General features: G+C 41.2%; 1 protein-coding gene and 1 long non-coding RNA gene across 14 annotated transcripts in view; one reads left to right on the top strand and one right to left on the bottom strand.

Annotated features, from left to right (window-relative positions):
• Positions 1 to 14,405, top strand: part of kctd9 (potassium channel tetramerization domain containing 9) — a 189,986-nt gene that overhangs the window by 135,640 nt on the left and 39,941 nt on the right. The window lies entirely within an intron of this gene.
• LOC147796945 (uncharacterized) overlaps positions 1 to 14,405 on the bottom strand; it is a 44,854-nt gene that overhangs the window by 19,013 nt on the left and 11,436 nt on the right. The window contains exon 2 of the long non-coding RNA XR_015427481.1: positions 1,886 to 2,123. This is a non-coding gene — a long non-coding RNA (uncharacterized LOC147796945). The remainder of the gene's footprint in view (positions 1 to 1,885; positions 2,124 to 14,405) is intronic.

Raw genomic sequence — 14,405 nt, 5'->3', positions numbered from 1 at the left:
TCATCTGAATTTTTCTATTACAAGAAAGAAAAGAGTGTGCACACATTCATGAAAACCTCCCCATATGAGATTAGAGGGAGGCTTTACAAGGGAGCAGGAATGTGTATATACAGTGGTTAAGTTTTATCAGTGTTTGGGAAAATGGTTATATTATGTAAGCAGTAAATAATTGAATAATCTGCTATTTCATGGATCTCACATAATGGATCTGCCTGGTGGCGTAGTCTGGTGGCCTGACCTTTTTCTAAGGCAAGCAGGGTTCCACTGAGTCCAAACCATAAATTTCATATTTCACATGGAAATTCTTGCAGTAATTATAGAAAAAGTTGTTGTTTAAAAATAATGACTCAGCCATGTGCTGAAGAAACTCAATAAAAATTGTTTGCGAGGTTTGTAGGAAGGGCACACCTATTCTGTAATTCTTACATCTCGAGGACATCGTCAGGATGTCCAAGATGTAGCTATGTGGTTAAACCTTATGACTGACTACTGTGCAGTCAACCAATAGTAGTAGCAATGGTGTGTGCTGTTTGATCATCGTTCATAAGTCAAGACAGGAATTGGTTGTGCCCCTGATTGAACTTGTCCTCTGTGTGTGGAAGAAATATACATATAGTAAACCAGTGTGAACTGACGTGCACTTGTAAAATCTTGGCTCATATAACGCCCCTACTCACTGCTTTATTGTGAATGCAGTGCTTTCAAATCTTTATGTACATGTATTTGTGGTGTATCATTTATGAAGCATGCATGGTGACCAAATATATCAAAACCTTTTTGGTTGGATGATGTAGATTTAAAAGCAACTGATGTACATGTATCTCAAATTGTTCTGATTTGGGATTGATCATGTTCAGTAACTTCTTCCTTATAGTTTGTTTGGAATTCAAAGACAAACTAACTAGATATTAAGAAAGTGGTACAGGGAAGCATTTTCCCCTGAAAAATGCTTGAGGCCTTGATTGTGGAAAGTTAGATCAGCATATGTGCTATTTGTATATTGTGTATTTCTGTAATTTTGCTCAAGCTTTTGAGGATTCATCAGTTGTTGGCCTAGATCTCCTTTCTGCATAGGTTCATCACTGGTTGAGTGTTTACTTATTGTCCGGGTTGATCACTGATACATGACAATCTTTTTGGCCCTCCAATCAGGAGTGACCTATTTGCTGACAAATTTGACCAGATAATCTGAAAGGAACCATAACCAATTCACGCTGGGGTATCCGGTATCATAGACACGGTGTGTTGCCCACGAGGCTGGGGTGCCCAAAATCAGAACTTTCTTTTTGATAAACATAAAGTTGCTGGGCATTTTTAGAAAAGTCTACTTGCTATTAGTAAAATGTTTGGGTTATCGGCGAAGGTAATTCCATCATTGATTTGCAACAGTGGGTTCACTACACTGGAAAACTGGACCTTTATTCATGGCCGGGGTGACTGAACTTGGAAACAAAAGACCGCTCTGCTGGGACTTGCCAATGAAGGTTCGTACACTGTCAGTGCAGAGTGCTGGCCATTAGCACAGGTTATCTGTCATTTAAATACGGCTTTTGCCCTTAATCAATATATGTTCATTTTCAAAATTCAGTTATTGTTTTGAAATAGTATCATTGTTTGCCGCTGTCAGCACCAGCGGATTATCAGTATCAACAAAATCACATGTTCCAACAATTAGTGGTACACAGTACTGCTGAGCGCTCATGGAATCTGGCCATATTGTGCAGCGTTCATTGTCCTGTTGTGCCCATGGATGGGCCGGTTCACCCTCATGGCTCACACGCTCTGCATAGCAACACCGGGCTAATTCCCGGAACAAAGAGGAAATTATGTGACACAGCATAATGGGGACTCTTTATTGGGCAGCATGCATGGCTGCAATACTCACATGTCAGTGGAGGTTGCCTGTCAGGTTGAGTCTGTCATGGAGTGGCATTATGTGGTTACCGTATCCCTGTTGTGCGCTGTTGTTATGGGTTGGTAATAACCCACTTTCAGTGAATGCTATTTGTGGAGTACGTCCTGCCATCCTCAGAACATGGTGTCAGAAATTAGCTGAATCCATCACCGTTGCCGCGAAGCCACACCAACTTCTCAGCAGTTTTGGAGAACAGATCACCAGGCATCTGTTGACAGTACAGACCAATCCTGTCACACACAGTAAGCTGTGTCAGTGACTGATAAAGAAACTGAGTATTTCACCTGTAGCATTCGCCATTGTTGTGAACGTGCGTTATGCTGTACATGTAGATGGTACATGATTGCACTACACCAAATACGCTCCCTTAGGAAACAGTGCAAAATCAAACCAAAATAGTGCCGCCTGGTGACTCTTGTAAAGAGGTTGGCCTCTGTTTTTCCACAGGAAATTATAGATTATGGCCAGAAGATCACTTTTCATTTCAATTTTATGGGGGTTAGCCGCAAACATTTGTTTTATTTGCCTTTCCCAAAAGATATCGCTTAAATAGTAGTAAAACTATGTGCTCAGCTCTGAATGTATAATAGCCACCTGCCTGTATCCAAAGGAGGCCCACAATTTAGGGCTTTTTGTGAAAGAAACACCCCAAACTTGAAACTAATTATCAGTCCCAAATATGGGATTTATGGAAATATTTCTATGATCCTTGCTGATTATGGCATGTCTTATTAAAGTTAAAAATCTTGTGGGATCACAAAATATCAATGAGCTCGCGTGCAGAAATACAATGATTTCGTGGAATGTACCCACATATTGCACACACACTGAAATTTTGGCTTAAACAATGTGCGTCTTACTGGAAACTACGGAGGCCTGTAACAGACACTCTACAGTGCATTGTACTCACACTACATGCTAATTGTGCCATACTCGCTCATTCCCCCACTGGCCAAAATTGCCATGAAAGGAGACTAGGTACCCAATTGGCAGTTCTTCAAAGCAAGTTAGCAGAACTATTTGGTAGCCACAGAACTGAATAAGAAAGTTTTGTCCATCCGAGTGGCTACATTACTGACCGTCATGGAAAAGGAGTGCTATGAAGATAAGACTTCCACTTTGCTTATCAAGGAATTGAAGCCAGTGTTTGTTACTCATGGCATTCCTTATACTCTAATCACTGACGACGGGCCAAATTACGCATTGAGTGAGTTCACCCATTTCACAGAAGAGTGGGAATTTAAACACATCACCACCAGCCTTCACCACTCCAAATCCAACGGAAAGGCACAGTTTGCTGTCAAAATTGTCAAAGAACTGCTGACAAAAGCTGCAAAGGATAACAGTGACGTGTGGAAGGCTATCCTTGAGTGGAGGAACACCACTACACAGAGAATGTCTAGTTTCCCAGTACAGCATTTAATATCTTGATGAACACGCTCGTTCCTCCCAGGCAAGAACACACTATACAGACCCCAGGTCATAGAGGCTGTGACGGAGTAAGTCTTGACCAAGAGACAGAGGGCCAAACTGTACCGTGACCACACAGTCAAAAGCCTTCCTGTGCTTATTGTGGGATAGCCAGTACGTGCCAAGACCCAACCCAAGGTAGAGAACTCTCCATGGATGCCAGAGATAATCATAGCCAAGATCGCCCCAGGCAGTCACCTTGTTGAAGTTGGTATGCAATCGCGTACACCTTAGAGACAGTCGGGAGAACGCAAAAGCATCTTCAACACCTGTCACACGTGTGAATTTGTCTCAGCTCATACCACAACCAGCTAGCAGTGAGTCAGCCAGGCCAAGTTGAGTCGGGTCCAGTGGCCAAGGCACCAGATGTCCTCCTTCAACAGACAAATCTGCAGGACTGAACTGTAGCACTGCCATCACCAGATCCGGTTGCATTTCCAGACTACCAAAAAGACTCATTGAATCATAACTTTTATATTAACTTGCTCCTAAACAATGCCTCAATAAATAAGTCAAAAGACCATTTCATCTCATTGGCAGACTTTTACTTACAGTGTGTACTCAAAGAATATGATTTCATGTACAAAAATACCTGTGTAACTCCAAATGTTCACAATACTACATCCAGTTATCTCAAAGTTTTTGTGACGCTGATCAAAATAAACCACTGCGGATCGCTTCAAAAATAGTAGGTAAAGGACGGCTGTGAGACCTTGGTTTGAGTCATCACTGCCAAGTGTGACCACCTGTGTTGCATGTTGCATGCTGCATGGCACACACACTGCATATACCACCCCGCACCGACCAGAACAAATCCTGCTTTCGTGCTATCCTGACTGCTACCACAGATGCATTCATGGACAGTCCAATCGCTGACTCTTTTCGATAATCATTTGACCACAGAACGTGAGGTCATCAGAAAACCCAGGTGACAAGCCCGAAATTCTGTGGCATGTCATGCCGAACACGATTGATGAAAAGACGAGATTTGCTACACGAAGGTACTCTTACCATTTAAGTGGTTGATTTTTTTTTCAAGGTCGAAAGAAACCTTCGGATAACAACAATTAAAAAATCTCAGTAAAATTATTATTTGTTTGCAAAAATACTTCATTGTAATGAATAAAAAGCGGGAAAATAATCACTAAAATGTTGCCTTCACAGCAGAGCAAGTAAAGTTTGTTATGATCATGTACACAATTTATGTATGTGTTTTTTGACTCCATGACTCAGGTAATTCCATTTAATAACTCGAAATCCAGACAATGTGATTTTTAATTTACTTTCCGAGGTTTGAGTTATGTAAACGGCAACCAACAAAACCATGACTGCACCACCAGCACGTGGTACGTGTGGCCTGGGGGTATCTTTTGTGACTGATTTTATCCTTCACAGTTTGCCGTATAAACCGTCTAGCCCATAAGCTGCTGAGACATTTTTAGTGTAAGAATTAACATATAAGCCCTAGCTTATATTCCAAAAATTATGGTATTTGGATTGGACTGATGGGGGAATAGGTATCTTGCTTGACAGGCCCGCATCCGCTACAACGAAATGCCCTTTTCAACACAATTTTAACCACTATACTGGTGTCACAAATGTCTACACTTTGAAACTGTCTTCTGTGATACAGCATTTCTGACTTCATATCCCTATTCCTCTGGCACGTCCACTCTAACGGCAGTCTAAGCGTTACATTTGCGTATCAACAATATGGGGGCCTACTACATGTAGTACACATACTGTAAGTACTACTAAGGCCATGGATACATGTCCTAAAACAGTACCGAGGTAGGGTCCAGTCATGCTTAACATTCTACTTCAAATGAAATCACTTTTACTTGCCATATTTTCAGTAGAAGAAAACTTCATCTGAGAACAGCTGGAGCTGTTCACAGGCAAAGTGACAGTATGACACTTTTGGACAGTTTGACTAGGTATGTTGGGGTTGTGTGTCCCTTAGCAACATTTATCATGCCCAACAATTGGCCAGATGCATGTGTCTGGCCCACCCTAGGGCTGGCACAGCAAGAGAGCTAAAAAGAGGTGCAATTCCATCCAGGGATGCGTCCAAACAGTCAGAATACATTCGAATAAAACGGGTGTTTTAAAACACCTGGCGTGTTAAATACGTACACCGAGGATGGCTTCCAAACACTTTGAGATTTCACTGACTGTAGTAATGCTCACTGTGGCCCAAAATTTCACAGTATTGTGAACTGAAGGTGTCCTCGATTTGTGTCCTCCAACCTTGATTTGTGGCTGTGTTCATACACAGAAGAGTTCCTTCTGCACCTTTCACAAGTAGAGCCACACACACACACACACAAATGCTCAAACTAGACCTTGGAGGTTAAATGTGTGTAGAGCCATCAAATTAGTGTCTTAGGCACCAAGTCAAAATAGAAATGGTTCATGAAGTAGGAAACGATGCATAAACGATGAGCTCCTTACCCGCTTCAGAGTAAAGCGGGCAACGATAGGGAGTCACTAACTAAATGGCTTGTGGTTTGATGAACACCACTTTTGGGTGATGTTTTCTAACAATAGAGAGCTTTAAGGATTACACTCAATTGTGGCTGGTGGTTGAGTCATTAGAGCTGTTTATCAACAGCTGGGACCCCAGCCCATTGATATGTCAACAATTTGGGGGGGGGGTAGGGATGGGTTTGTACTACCCTTTACATGGATAAGGATTTTTTCCTTCAGTTTGCCACGCTACCCTAATAGTCGACTTTTCTTATTTCACTTTTTAGATTGATTTTGAAGTCCTGTGATTGTTGCATCTATAATGTTCTCAATTTAGTTTATTGTCTATTCCAATTATTGACAAATCTGTGATGTGGAAATCACTGCCTGACAGTGCTAGATTTTGGGAAAGAAAACTACAGATCTTAATTCAATGACACGAGACTTAGTGAAGCACAAAGGTCTGTTGACTCTGATGGAATTAGTCTTTTGTTAAGAGATTAATTTCTTCCCCTTCTGAATTAGCTGTGCTAAGCCTGTGGATGAACTGGCCCAATTTACACAACAAAGCCGATGCACAATAACCATTCTTGGTAAGCTGGGAGTCAGGGCTTTTGTACCAAGGTGGGGGAAATGGTGGTATGCATCAAAGAGGTTGCTGCATAGCCAACTCCTTTTCGGGAAACGCTCCCTTGCAATCATTGCCCACTTGCAGTTGAACTGGGCAATGGTTTGAATGGGGATTAACCACTTTGGACCGGGGCATTTTTCAACGTTGAGGATGCTGGGCCGGCATGACTATCATTTTTTCTGTTTTCAAAATCCTTCAACAATTCATCATTCCATTTAACAGTCGTTTATAGCCGAACGGAGTAATCTTCAGGCACTACTCTAAGTTGACAGGTGACCTTCATTGACACCCGAATATTTCAGCCAGGCCTGCAGCCTTGTAAACAGAGCCCAGATTGTGCGGTGTCACACAGCTGTCTTTTGTTCACGAACCTGGCTCAGTGCACTGCTGACCTCTTTTCAATAGGGGCCAGATTAGCATGCAGCGGTGCTTTGTGGCTCATCGCTGCGGTGGTGGAGAGCTTTTGTCCCCGGTGGTAATCCGCTTGCTCTAAATACCCCAAACCCTGGTATACGGTTTCAAAATAATGCTGGATTATCACCACTTTTGAGAGTGAAAAATTCCGGTCATGCCCAGCAGCCTGGTCTTTTGTTCGGAGTACGGTCTTTTGTTACAGGGCCCTGTTTCCTTTGTCCGAGTTCGGAGACCCCGGCCACACATATAAACCATACGGCTCCGATCCCGGAGTCCCCGGCTGGTAGTGGTTAAGGGCAATCATTTCCCTCTTGGTGAACCGTTTGTATTTTGACTTGGCACCTTACCAAAGGCCAGGGGCTTAAACAAATTTTGCTCAGTGACATATATTCTTAATGTGTGAAACATCTAACAATGTTAAACAAATGACCTCCAAGGATCAGCTTTTGTAAAGCCCAACTTGTGGTATTGTGTCATTTAAAAGTTTCACTGAACCTTGGACAAGTTCATTGTGGAATAATGTACCGGAAATGTCTGCAACTCGATCATGTTCAGAAAGACCACTTGAAACTGTCATGTTTTACAAAATATATATTTTTTTAAAGGTGTCGTGTCGGCTGATCTTACAATATATAGGGAAGCAGATTGGAAAGATTACAAAGATTGGCTCTGGTTTTGTCAGATCGGTTGATCCAGTCAACCGGCAGTCAACATTTTCTTGTTGATCACCTCTTGTTGCTTCAGGGAATCCTGGTAGGAAGTTGGTACTAGTCAAGCATTGGCTATCAGAGTGGCTCTTACTCCCCTGGCATCTGTTCAAAAGACTTCTAAAGGTCCACAAAACCAAGATAGAGCTCTTTCTTAGCCAGAAATATCCTAAAGCTGTCGCACAATGAAAACGGCATCAGCGGTTCCTCTGCCTGGCATAAAGCCGAACTGCATTTTGTCAATCTGCACTTGCATCCCCAGATATACCTCAAGCACTCTTTCCCACACCTTTGTCGCCTGCCCCAGGAGCTTGATGGTCCTGAAAGAGCCACACTTTAATGGGTCACCCTTTCCCTTGAAAAGGAAAATAAAGAAGCTTCTTTGGCAATCCATGGGAATATGACCTTGCTACCAAGATGGAATTGCACAAGGCCGTTATCCATCGTACACTGACACCCAAGGCCTTTACCGTATCTCACTAACCACTCCATCCCTGATTTTGTATGCTTCAGCACATGAACTGCCTCCCATTCCGTTGGCACCATGGACCCCCACCACTTCACTCTTCACCACCATGTCCCATTTCTTGTCCTCATTGAGCCCCTCCATGTATCTCCTCCACACCTTCCCTAGCTGTCATGATGATTCCATCTTCAGGTCTTTTTGTTTCACGCAGATTCAGATTGCGATCAGCAATCTGTCAGTTCACTGACAACAGAACTTACCTTATGGACAGCATGATTCAGCTTAGGAATCACTGATCATATCCAGATCCGTGTGAAACAAACAGGCCCTTCATTCTTGACATAGCTTGCACTGGACACTTCCTGCCCCTCCTTCACCATCTGCTTGGTATACGGAACTTCCTCCGGTCCTCACCAGTCCGTAACTCCGTAACAAACTCACTTCTCATGGCATCTTGTGTCATTTACACCCGTCTCCTTGATGGTAGGCCTACCTTTCCATCTCCTCACTGGATGACTTCCATATACTAAAATGTGCTCATCCATGGCATTCCTAACAACTTCAGTCCACCACTATGCTTCGTGCCAAGGCTCACTCTTTGTCCACCAACAAACATCGTTCCTAGCTTGCAACCAAATGTTCCTTGGCCCAGACAACCTACCATCCACACTCTCCTCCATCACAGTCTTTTCTACCAACTCTTTCACCCTTGCTCTAAACCTCAGTTCCAAGTGGATCTGGTTTTATGGTAAAGCATACGTGTCTTTCGCGTTCGTGTTCCCAAACAGTCTGGAAGGTCAGGACATGCCGCATCATTCTCCGCGGCCGGATCTTCATATGAACTTGTTTTGGGACAGACGTAATGTTGTTTCATCTCACCGATCCTTAATCAATGACATTGCACCCTCTCTTGTCACATTTCATTAAATGCAAATATAATGTGAAACGCATCCCCCCTTAAAACAGGTGCAGGAAAATATGCCCTACAAAAAGCATCAACATAATCCGAAGCTATTATTTGCATGTATAAAAGAAAAATCCCACCAGAAAAATAATCTCATCTACATCTCAACAAAAACCCCGGACATACTGGTAATGTGGCGCCCTCTTTTGACTGGTTTTAGCCAATTCAAGACGAAAGCAAAACGTACACTCAGGACATGTGATGTACATGTACTTACCGGCACAGACTTGAATGTTTCTTCTCATCTCAAACTGTAGCCTGATTCCCACTACCAAATATGCTATTTCTGGAGGCACACTGTGGACCTTATAAAAATGTTAAATCTAATCACTACTGTAACCCCATGGCAGTAATTGAATGTGGTGCACAGAAATTATTGAACATTTTTGAAAAAAATCTCAAAGATTATGGGAGTATTCCATGGGTTAGCATTGGTTTGTTCAAATATTTTCCACAAAGTAAATAAGCTGTCACTCTACTTCCAGTAGCTTCAATGACATCCACATCACGAATGCTGCATAGCAGTCCAGATTTTATTACATCCCTGGTGTGCCTTCAGCAATGGCTTATTGTGTGGCGGGAACCAGGCTAGAGTTTGAAATACATACGCATGTGTCCTATAACCGGTAACTATTCAGGCCTGCAGGGGGCTAGGTAAGGTAAAAAAGACAAGATGATTTCTAAATTCGGATGCTTTTTAAAATCAGCTGCCTTCTAAATTCGGATGCTTTTTAAATTTGGATGCTTTCTTAAATTGGATGCTTTCTAAATTTGGACGCTTTCTAAATCTGGATGCTTTCTTAATTTGGATGCTTTCTTAAATTGGATCCTTTCTAAATCTGGATGCTTTCTTAATTTGGATGCTTTCTTAAATTGGATGCTTTCTAAATTTGGATGCTTTCTAAATCTGGACGCTTTCTTAATTTGGATGCTTTCTTAAATTGGATGCTTTCTAAATCTGGATGCTTTCTAAATCTAGATGCTTTCTAAATTTGGATGCTTTCTAAATTTCGATGCTTTCTAAACCTGGATGCTTTCTTAATTTGGATGCTTTCTTAATTCAGATGATTTATAAATTTGGATGATTTATAAATTTGGATGCTTTCTAAATTTGGATGCTTTCTTAATTCAGATGATTTATAAATCTGGATGCTTTCTAAATTTGAATACTTTCTTAATTTGGATGCTCTCTTAATTTGGATGCTTTCTAAATCTGGATGCTTTCTTAATTTGGATGCTTTCTTAATTCAGATGATTTATAAATTTGGATGCTTTCTAAATTTGGATGCTTTCTTAATTCGGATGCTTTCTAAATTCGGATGCTTTCTAAATTCTGGATGCTTTCTAAATTTGGATGCTTTCTTAATTCAGATGATTTCTAAATTCGAATGATTTCTAAATTGGGATGAAGTGCAATTTCAGATGAAATGCATAAAAGGAAATTTCATTCATATTTCAGAAACATGTAGATCTGTAAAAATTCATTTGAATAATGAAAACATAAAATTTCATTCATATTTCTGAAACATGTTAGGTCTGCCAAAATCTATTTGAATCTTAACAATATTGTAACAATCAAAGCCACGACAGCACTCATTAAATGTCTTACATACCATTGTCTGGCCTCGGCCAGATGGGCCCCTGGCTGTGGCCACACAGTGGAATGCCACAGAAGATTAACCATTCTTTAAAAGTGTGTAACTCGAACTTCCTTTATTGAATTGACTTGTTACTTTCCTTTAGAACCCTTTTGTAGTTTTAGCCCAGTGTGGATTTGGGACTGGGCATTGGCTGTGTAAGTTTCATTTTATTTTCTTAGACATTAGTACCTGTGGACAACCATGCTGTGGCTTGGTTAATGAAATTTAAGTGTTGGATAATTTAGTTGCCCTCCAACTATATTTTGTCTAATAAACTACTGAAACTATAAATTACTGGCTTCAGGCTATATTCTTTGTGGTTCAGATTCGGAGGCCGTTACAATATGTTAGGTCTGTAATTTTTCAAATTCGGTTTTGGCAAATGCATTCTATATTTTAAAGTATGCCCTATTTTAAATAACATCGGGTCTGGAAACAAGCTCAATTTTTAAGAAAAAGCATCCGGTTTCTGCACAAACGTGTAGCAATCTTGTTTACACTAATTCTGCTTCATAGTCAATGGGTTGTGTTGACAGATTGGTATCAAGATAATGCACAAGGATATTCGAAAACATGGCAGGTTGCTAGCCCCACTCCCAGAGTTTTTTTCTTCCTCAGGCTATCCCCCTCATGTCTTGAGGGAAGGATGACTGTTCCAAAAGAAAGCAAGGGTTCCTGAAGTATATCTTACACAGGCCAGTTTGACATCTCTTGCCACTAGCCAACACTTCATAAAAGAATAATCAAGGTTTAATTTGGAACGCGTCTAGTGTAGAGTGCTGCATTGGAGTGGAGTCTCTGCCCAATTGCCTGCGGATTGCAATTACCTGCGCTTTCTCTGGTCTGAAGAAAACGACCTGACAAAGCCCATCACAGAGTTCAGGATGAACATATATCTATTTGGGAGTATTTCATCCCCTGCTGTTGCCACATACGGCCTCAGGATGGTAGCTCATGAGTGCACGCCTTCTCTCGGTGAAGACGTTAAGGAGTTCATTCATCACAACTTCTCTGTTGATGATGGACTTACTTCTCAACCAGACCCCCAACCCGCCATCAGCCTCATTCAAAGAAGCAAGGATGCACTGGTGACCAAAAGGCTACGCTTTCAAAAGATTGCATCAAACAGTGCAGAGGTGATGAGCTCTATCCCAAAGGATGAAAGAAACAAGGATATGAACAGCCTGGATCTTGACCATGATGCCCTACCTTTGCAAAGATCACTAGGAGTCTACTGGTCCCTGGAGCTAGACAGCTTCACATTCCAAGTGCATCTCCAAGACAAACCATTTTCACAGAGGGGGTTCTTATCAATAGCAAGCTCAATGTACAACCCCATCGGTTTTGCAGCTCCCGTTACCAATGAAGGAAAGCTCATTCTTCAGGAGTTGGTATCGCAATTGAGGGAGGAACCAAACACCCTCTGGGTGTTTGGTTCCTCCCTCAATTTCCTCTGGCAAAGGGATTCAACACCAATAGAGATAATCAAGATTTTCATGACTGAACCATCTTTTCTCCAAGATGGTGATTCTGAGAATCACAAAGAAGCCAAAGTCCATGTTACAGATGTCACAGATCATACACACAGTCCCATTGACAAAATTGACCACCTTCACCTGCACTTCAGGATTTTCTACCTGTACTTCTCTGAGGAGAGCAGTGAAAGCACTGATGGGCAAGGTGGATGCTTTCAAGCAGAGAGAACCCAATGGCTCTACCAATGCCAAACCACCCAATGACCAAAATGACACACGCAGAAAGGCAACGCTAGATGAACTGCAACATGCAGAAAGGGTGATTCTCCATGCAGTACAAAGGCAGCACTTTAACAACGAGCTAGACTGCCTCAAATCAGTTACTAAAGGCAATCGAACCCCACACAATCAGGGGAGAAGGAAAGTCCTATCTACACACTCAGCCTAATTCTCAATGAAGATGGACTCATCAGAGTCAGAGGGAGACTTCGACAAAGAACCTTGATCCAGGCGGACCTCACCCCATTCTCCAACCAAAAGACGACCATGTCTCCAAGTTGACTGTCCAGCATTTATCATGAAGTGCGACATCAAGGGAGACACACGACCTTTGCTGCAGTGCGCAGTGGAGGCAAATGAGTCATTGGCACCCATAATCTTGAGACTTCGTCAAGGAGGACCTTTATGGATGACAATGGTGGAGATGGCTGCAGTACCTGACAGACCAGTTTTGGACACGGTGGTGTAAAGAATACCTGCAGTATCTCTAGCCTCATCATAAGCGGATCCAGGACTAGCCAAACTTTGGCACTGGAAACGTCCTCCTTTTGGATTTCACAATGATAAAACAGACAAAACAAACAGACATACCACACAATTTGTGAGGTGTGAATGCTACTTACGGTACATTTACAAGTCTATTCAGACCCTCAGGACTAAGGGAATAAGGGAAATCAGCAACCTGCCATGTTTTCGAATATCCTTGTGCATTATCTTGATACCAATCTGTCAACACAACCCATTGACTATGAAGCAGAATTAGTGTAAACAAGATTGCTACACGTTTGTGCAGAAACCGGATGCTTTTTCTTAAAAATTGAGCTTGTTTCCAGACCCGATGTTATTTAAAATAGGGCATACTTTAAAATATAGAATGCATTTGCCAAAACCGAATTTGAAAAATTACAGACCTAACATATTGTAACGGCCTCCGAATCTGAACCACAAAGAATATAGCCTGAAGCCAGTAATTTATAGTTTCAGTAGTTTATTAGACAAAATATAGTTGGAGGGCAACTAAATTATCCAACACTTAAATTTCATTAACCAAGCCACAGCATGGTTGTCCACAGGTACTAATGTCTAAGAAAATAAAATGAAACTTACACAGCCAATGCCCAGTCCCAAATCCACACTGGGCTAAAACTACAAAAGGGTTCTAAAGGAAAGTAACAAGTCAATTCAATAAAGGAAGTTCGAGTTACACACTTTTAAAGAATGGTTAATCTTCTGTGGCATTCCACTGTGTGGCCACAGCCAGGGGCCCATCTGGCCGAGGCCAGACAATGGTATGTAAGACATTTAATGAGTGCTGTCGTGGCTTTGATTGTTACAATATTGTTAAGATTCAAATAGATTTTGGCAGACCTAACATGTTTCAGAAATATGAATGAAATTTTATGTTTTCATTATTCAAATGAATTTTTACAGATCTACATGTTTCTGAAATATGAATGAAATTTCCTTTTATGCATTTCATCTGAAATTGCACTTCATCCCAATTTAGAAATCATTCGAATTTAGAAATCATCTGAATTAAGAAAGCATCCAAATTTAGAAAGCATCCAGAATTTAGAAAGCATCCGAATTTAGAAAGCATCCGAATTAAGAAAGCATCCAAATTTAGAAAGCATCCAAATTTATAAATCATCTGAATTAAGAAAGCATCCAAATTAAGAAAGCATCCAGATTTAGAAAGCATCCAAATTAAGAGAGCATCCAAATTAAGAAAGTATTCAAATTTAGAAAGCATCCAGATTTATAAATCATCTGAATTAAGAAAGCATCCAAATTTAGAAAGCATCCAAATTTATAAATCATCCAAATTTATAAATCATCTGAATTAAGAAAGCATCCAAATTAAGAAAGCATCCAGGTTTAGAAAGCATCGAAATTTAGAAAGCATCCAAATTTAGAAAGCATCTAGATTTAGAAAGCATCCAGATTTAGAAAGCATCCAATTTAAGAAAGCATC

Source organism: Acanthaster planci, linkage group LG13 (assembly GCF_054643075.1).
Source record: "Acanthaster planci isolate LZ-2023a linkage group LG13, COTS_SCS, whole genome shotgun sequence".
NCBI classification, from domain to species: domain Eukaryota; kingdom Metazoa; phylum Echinodermata; class Asteroidea; order Valvatida; family Acanthasteridae; genus Acanthaster; species Acanthaster planci.
The sequence above is the reverse complement of the archived record's forward strand: the minus strand, read 5'-3'. Positions and strand labels throughout refer to the sequence as shown.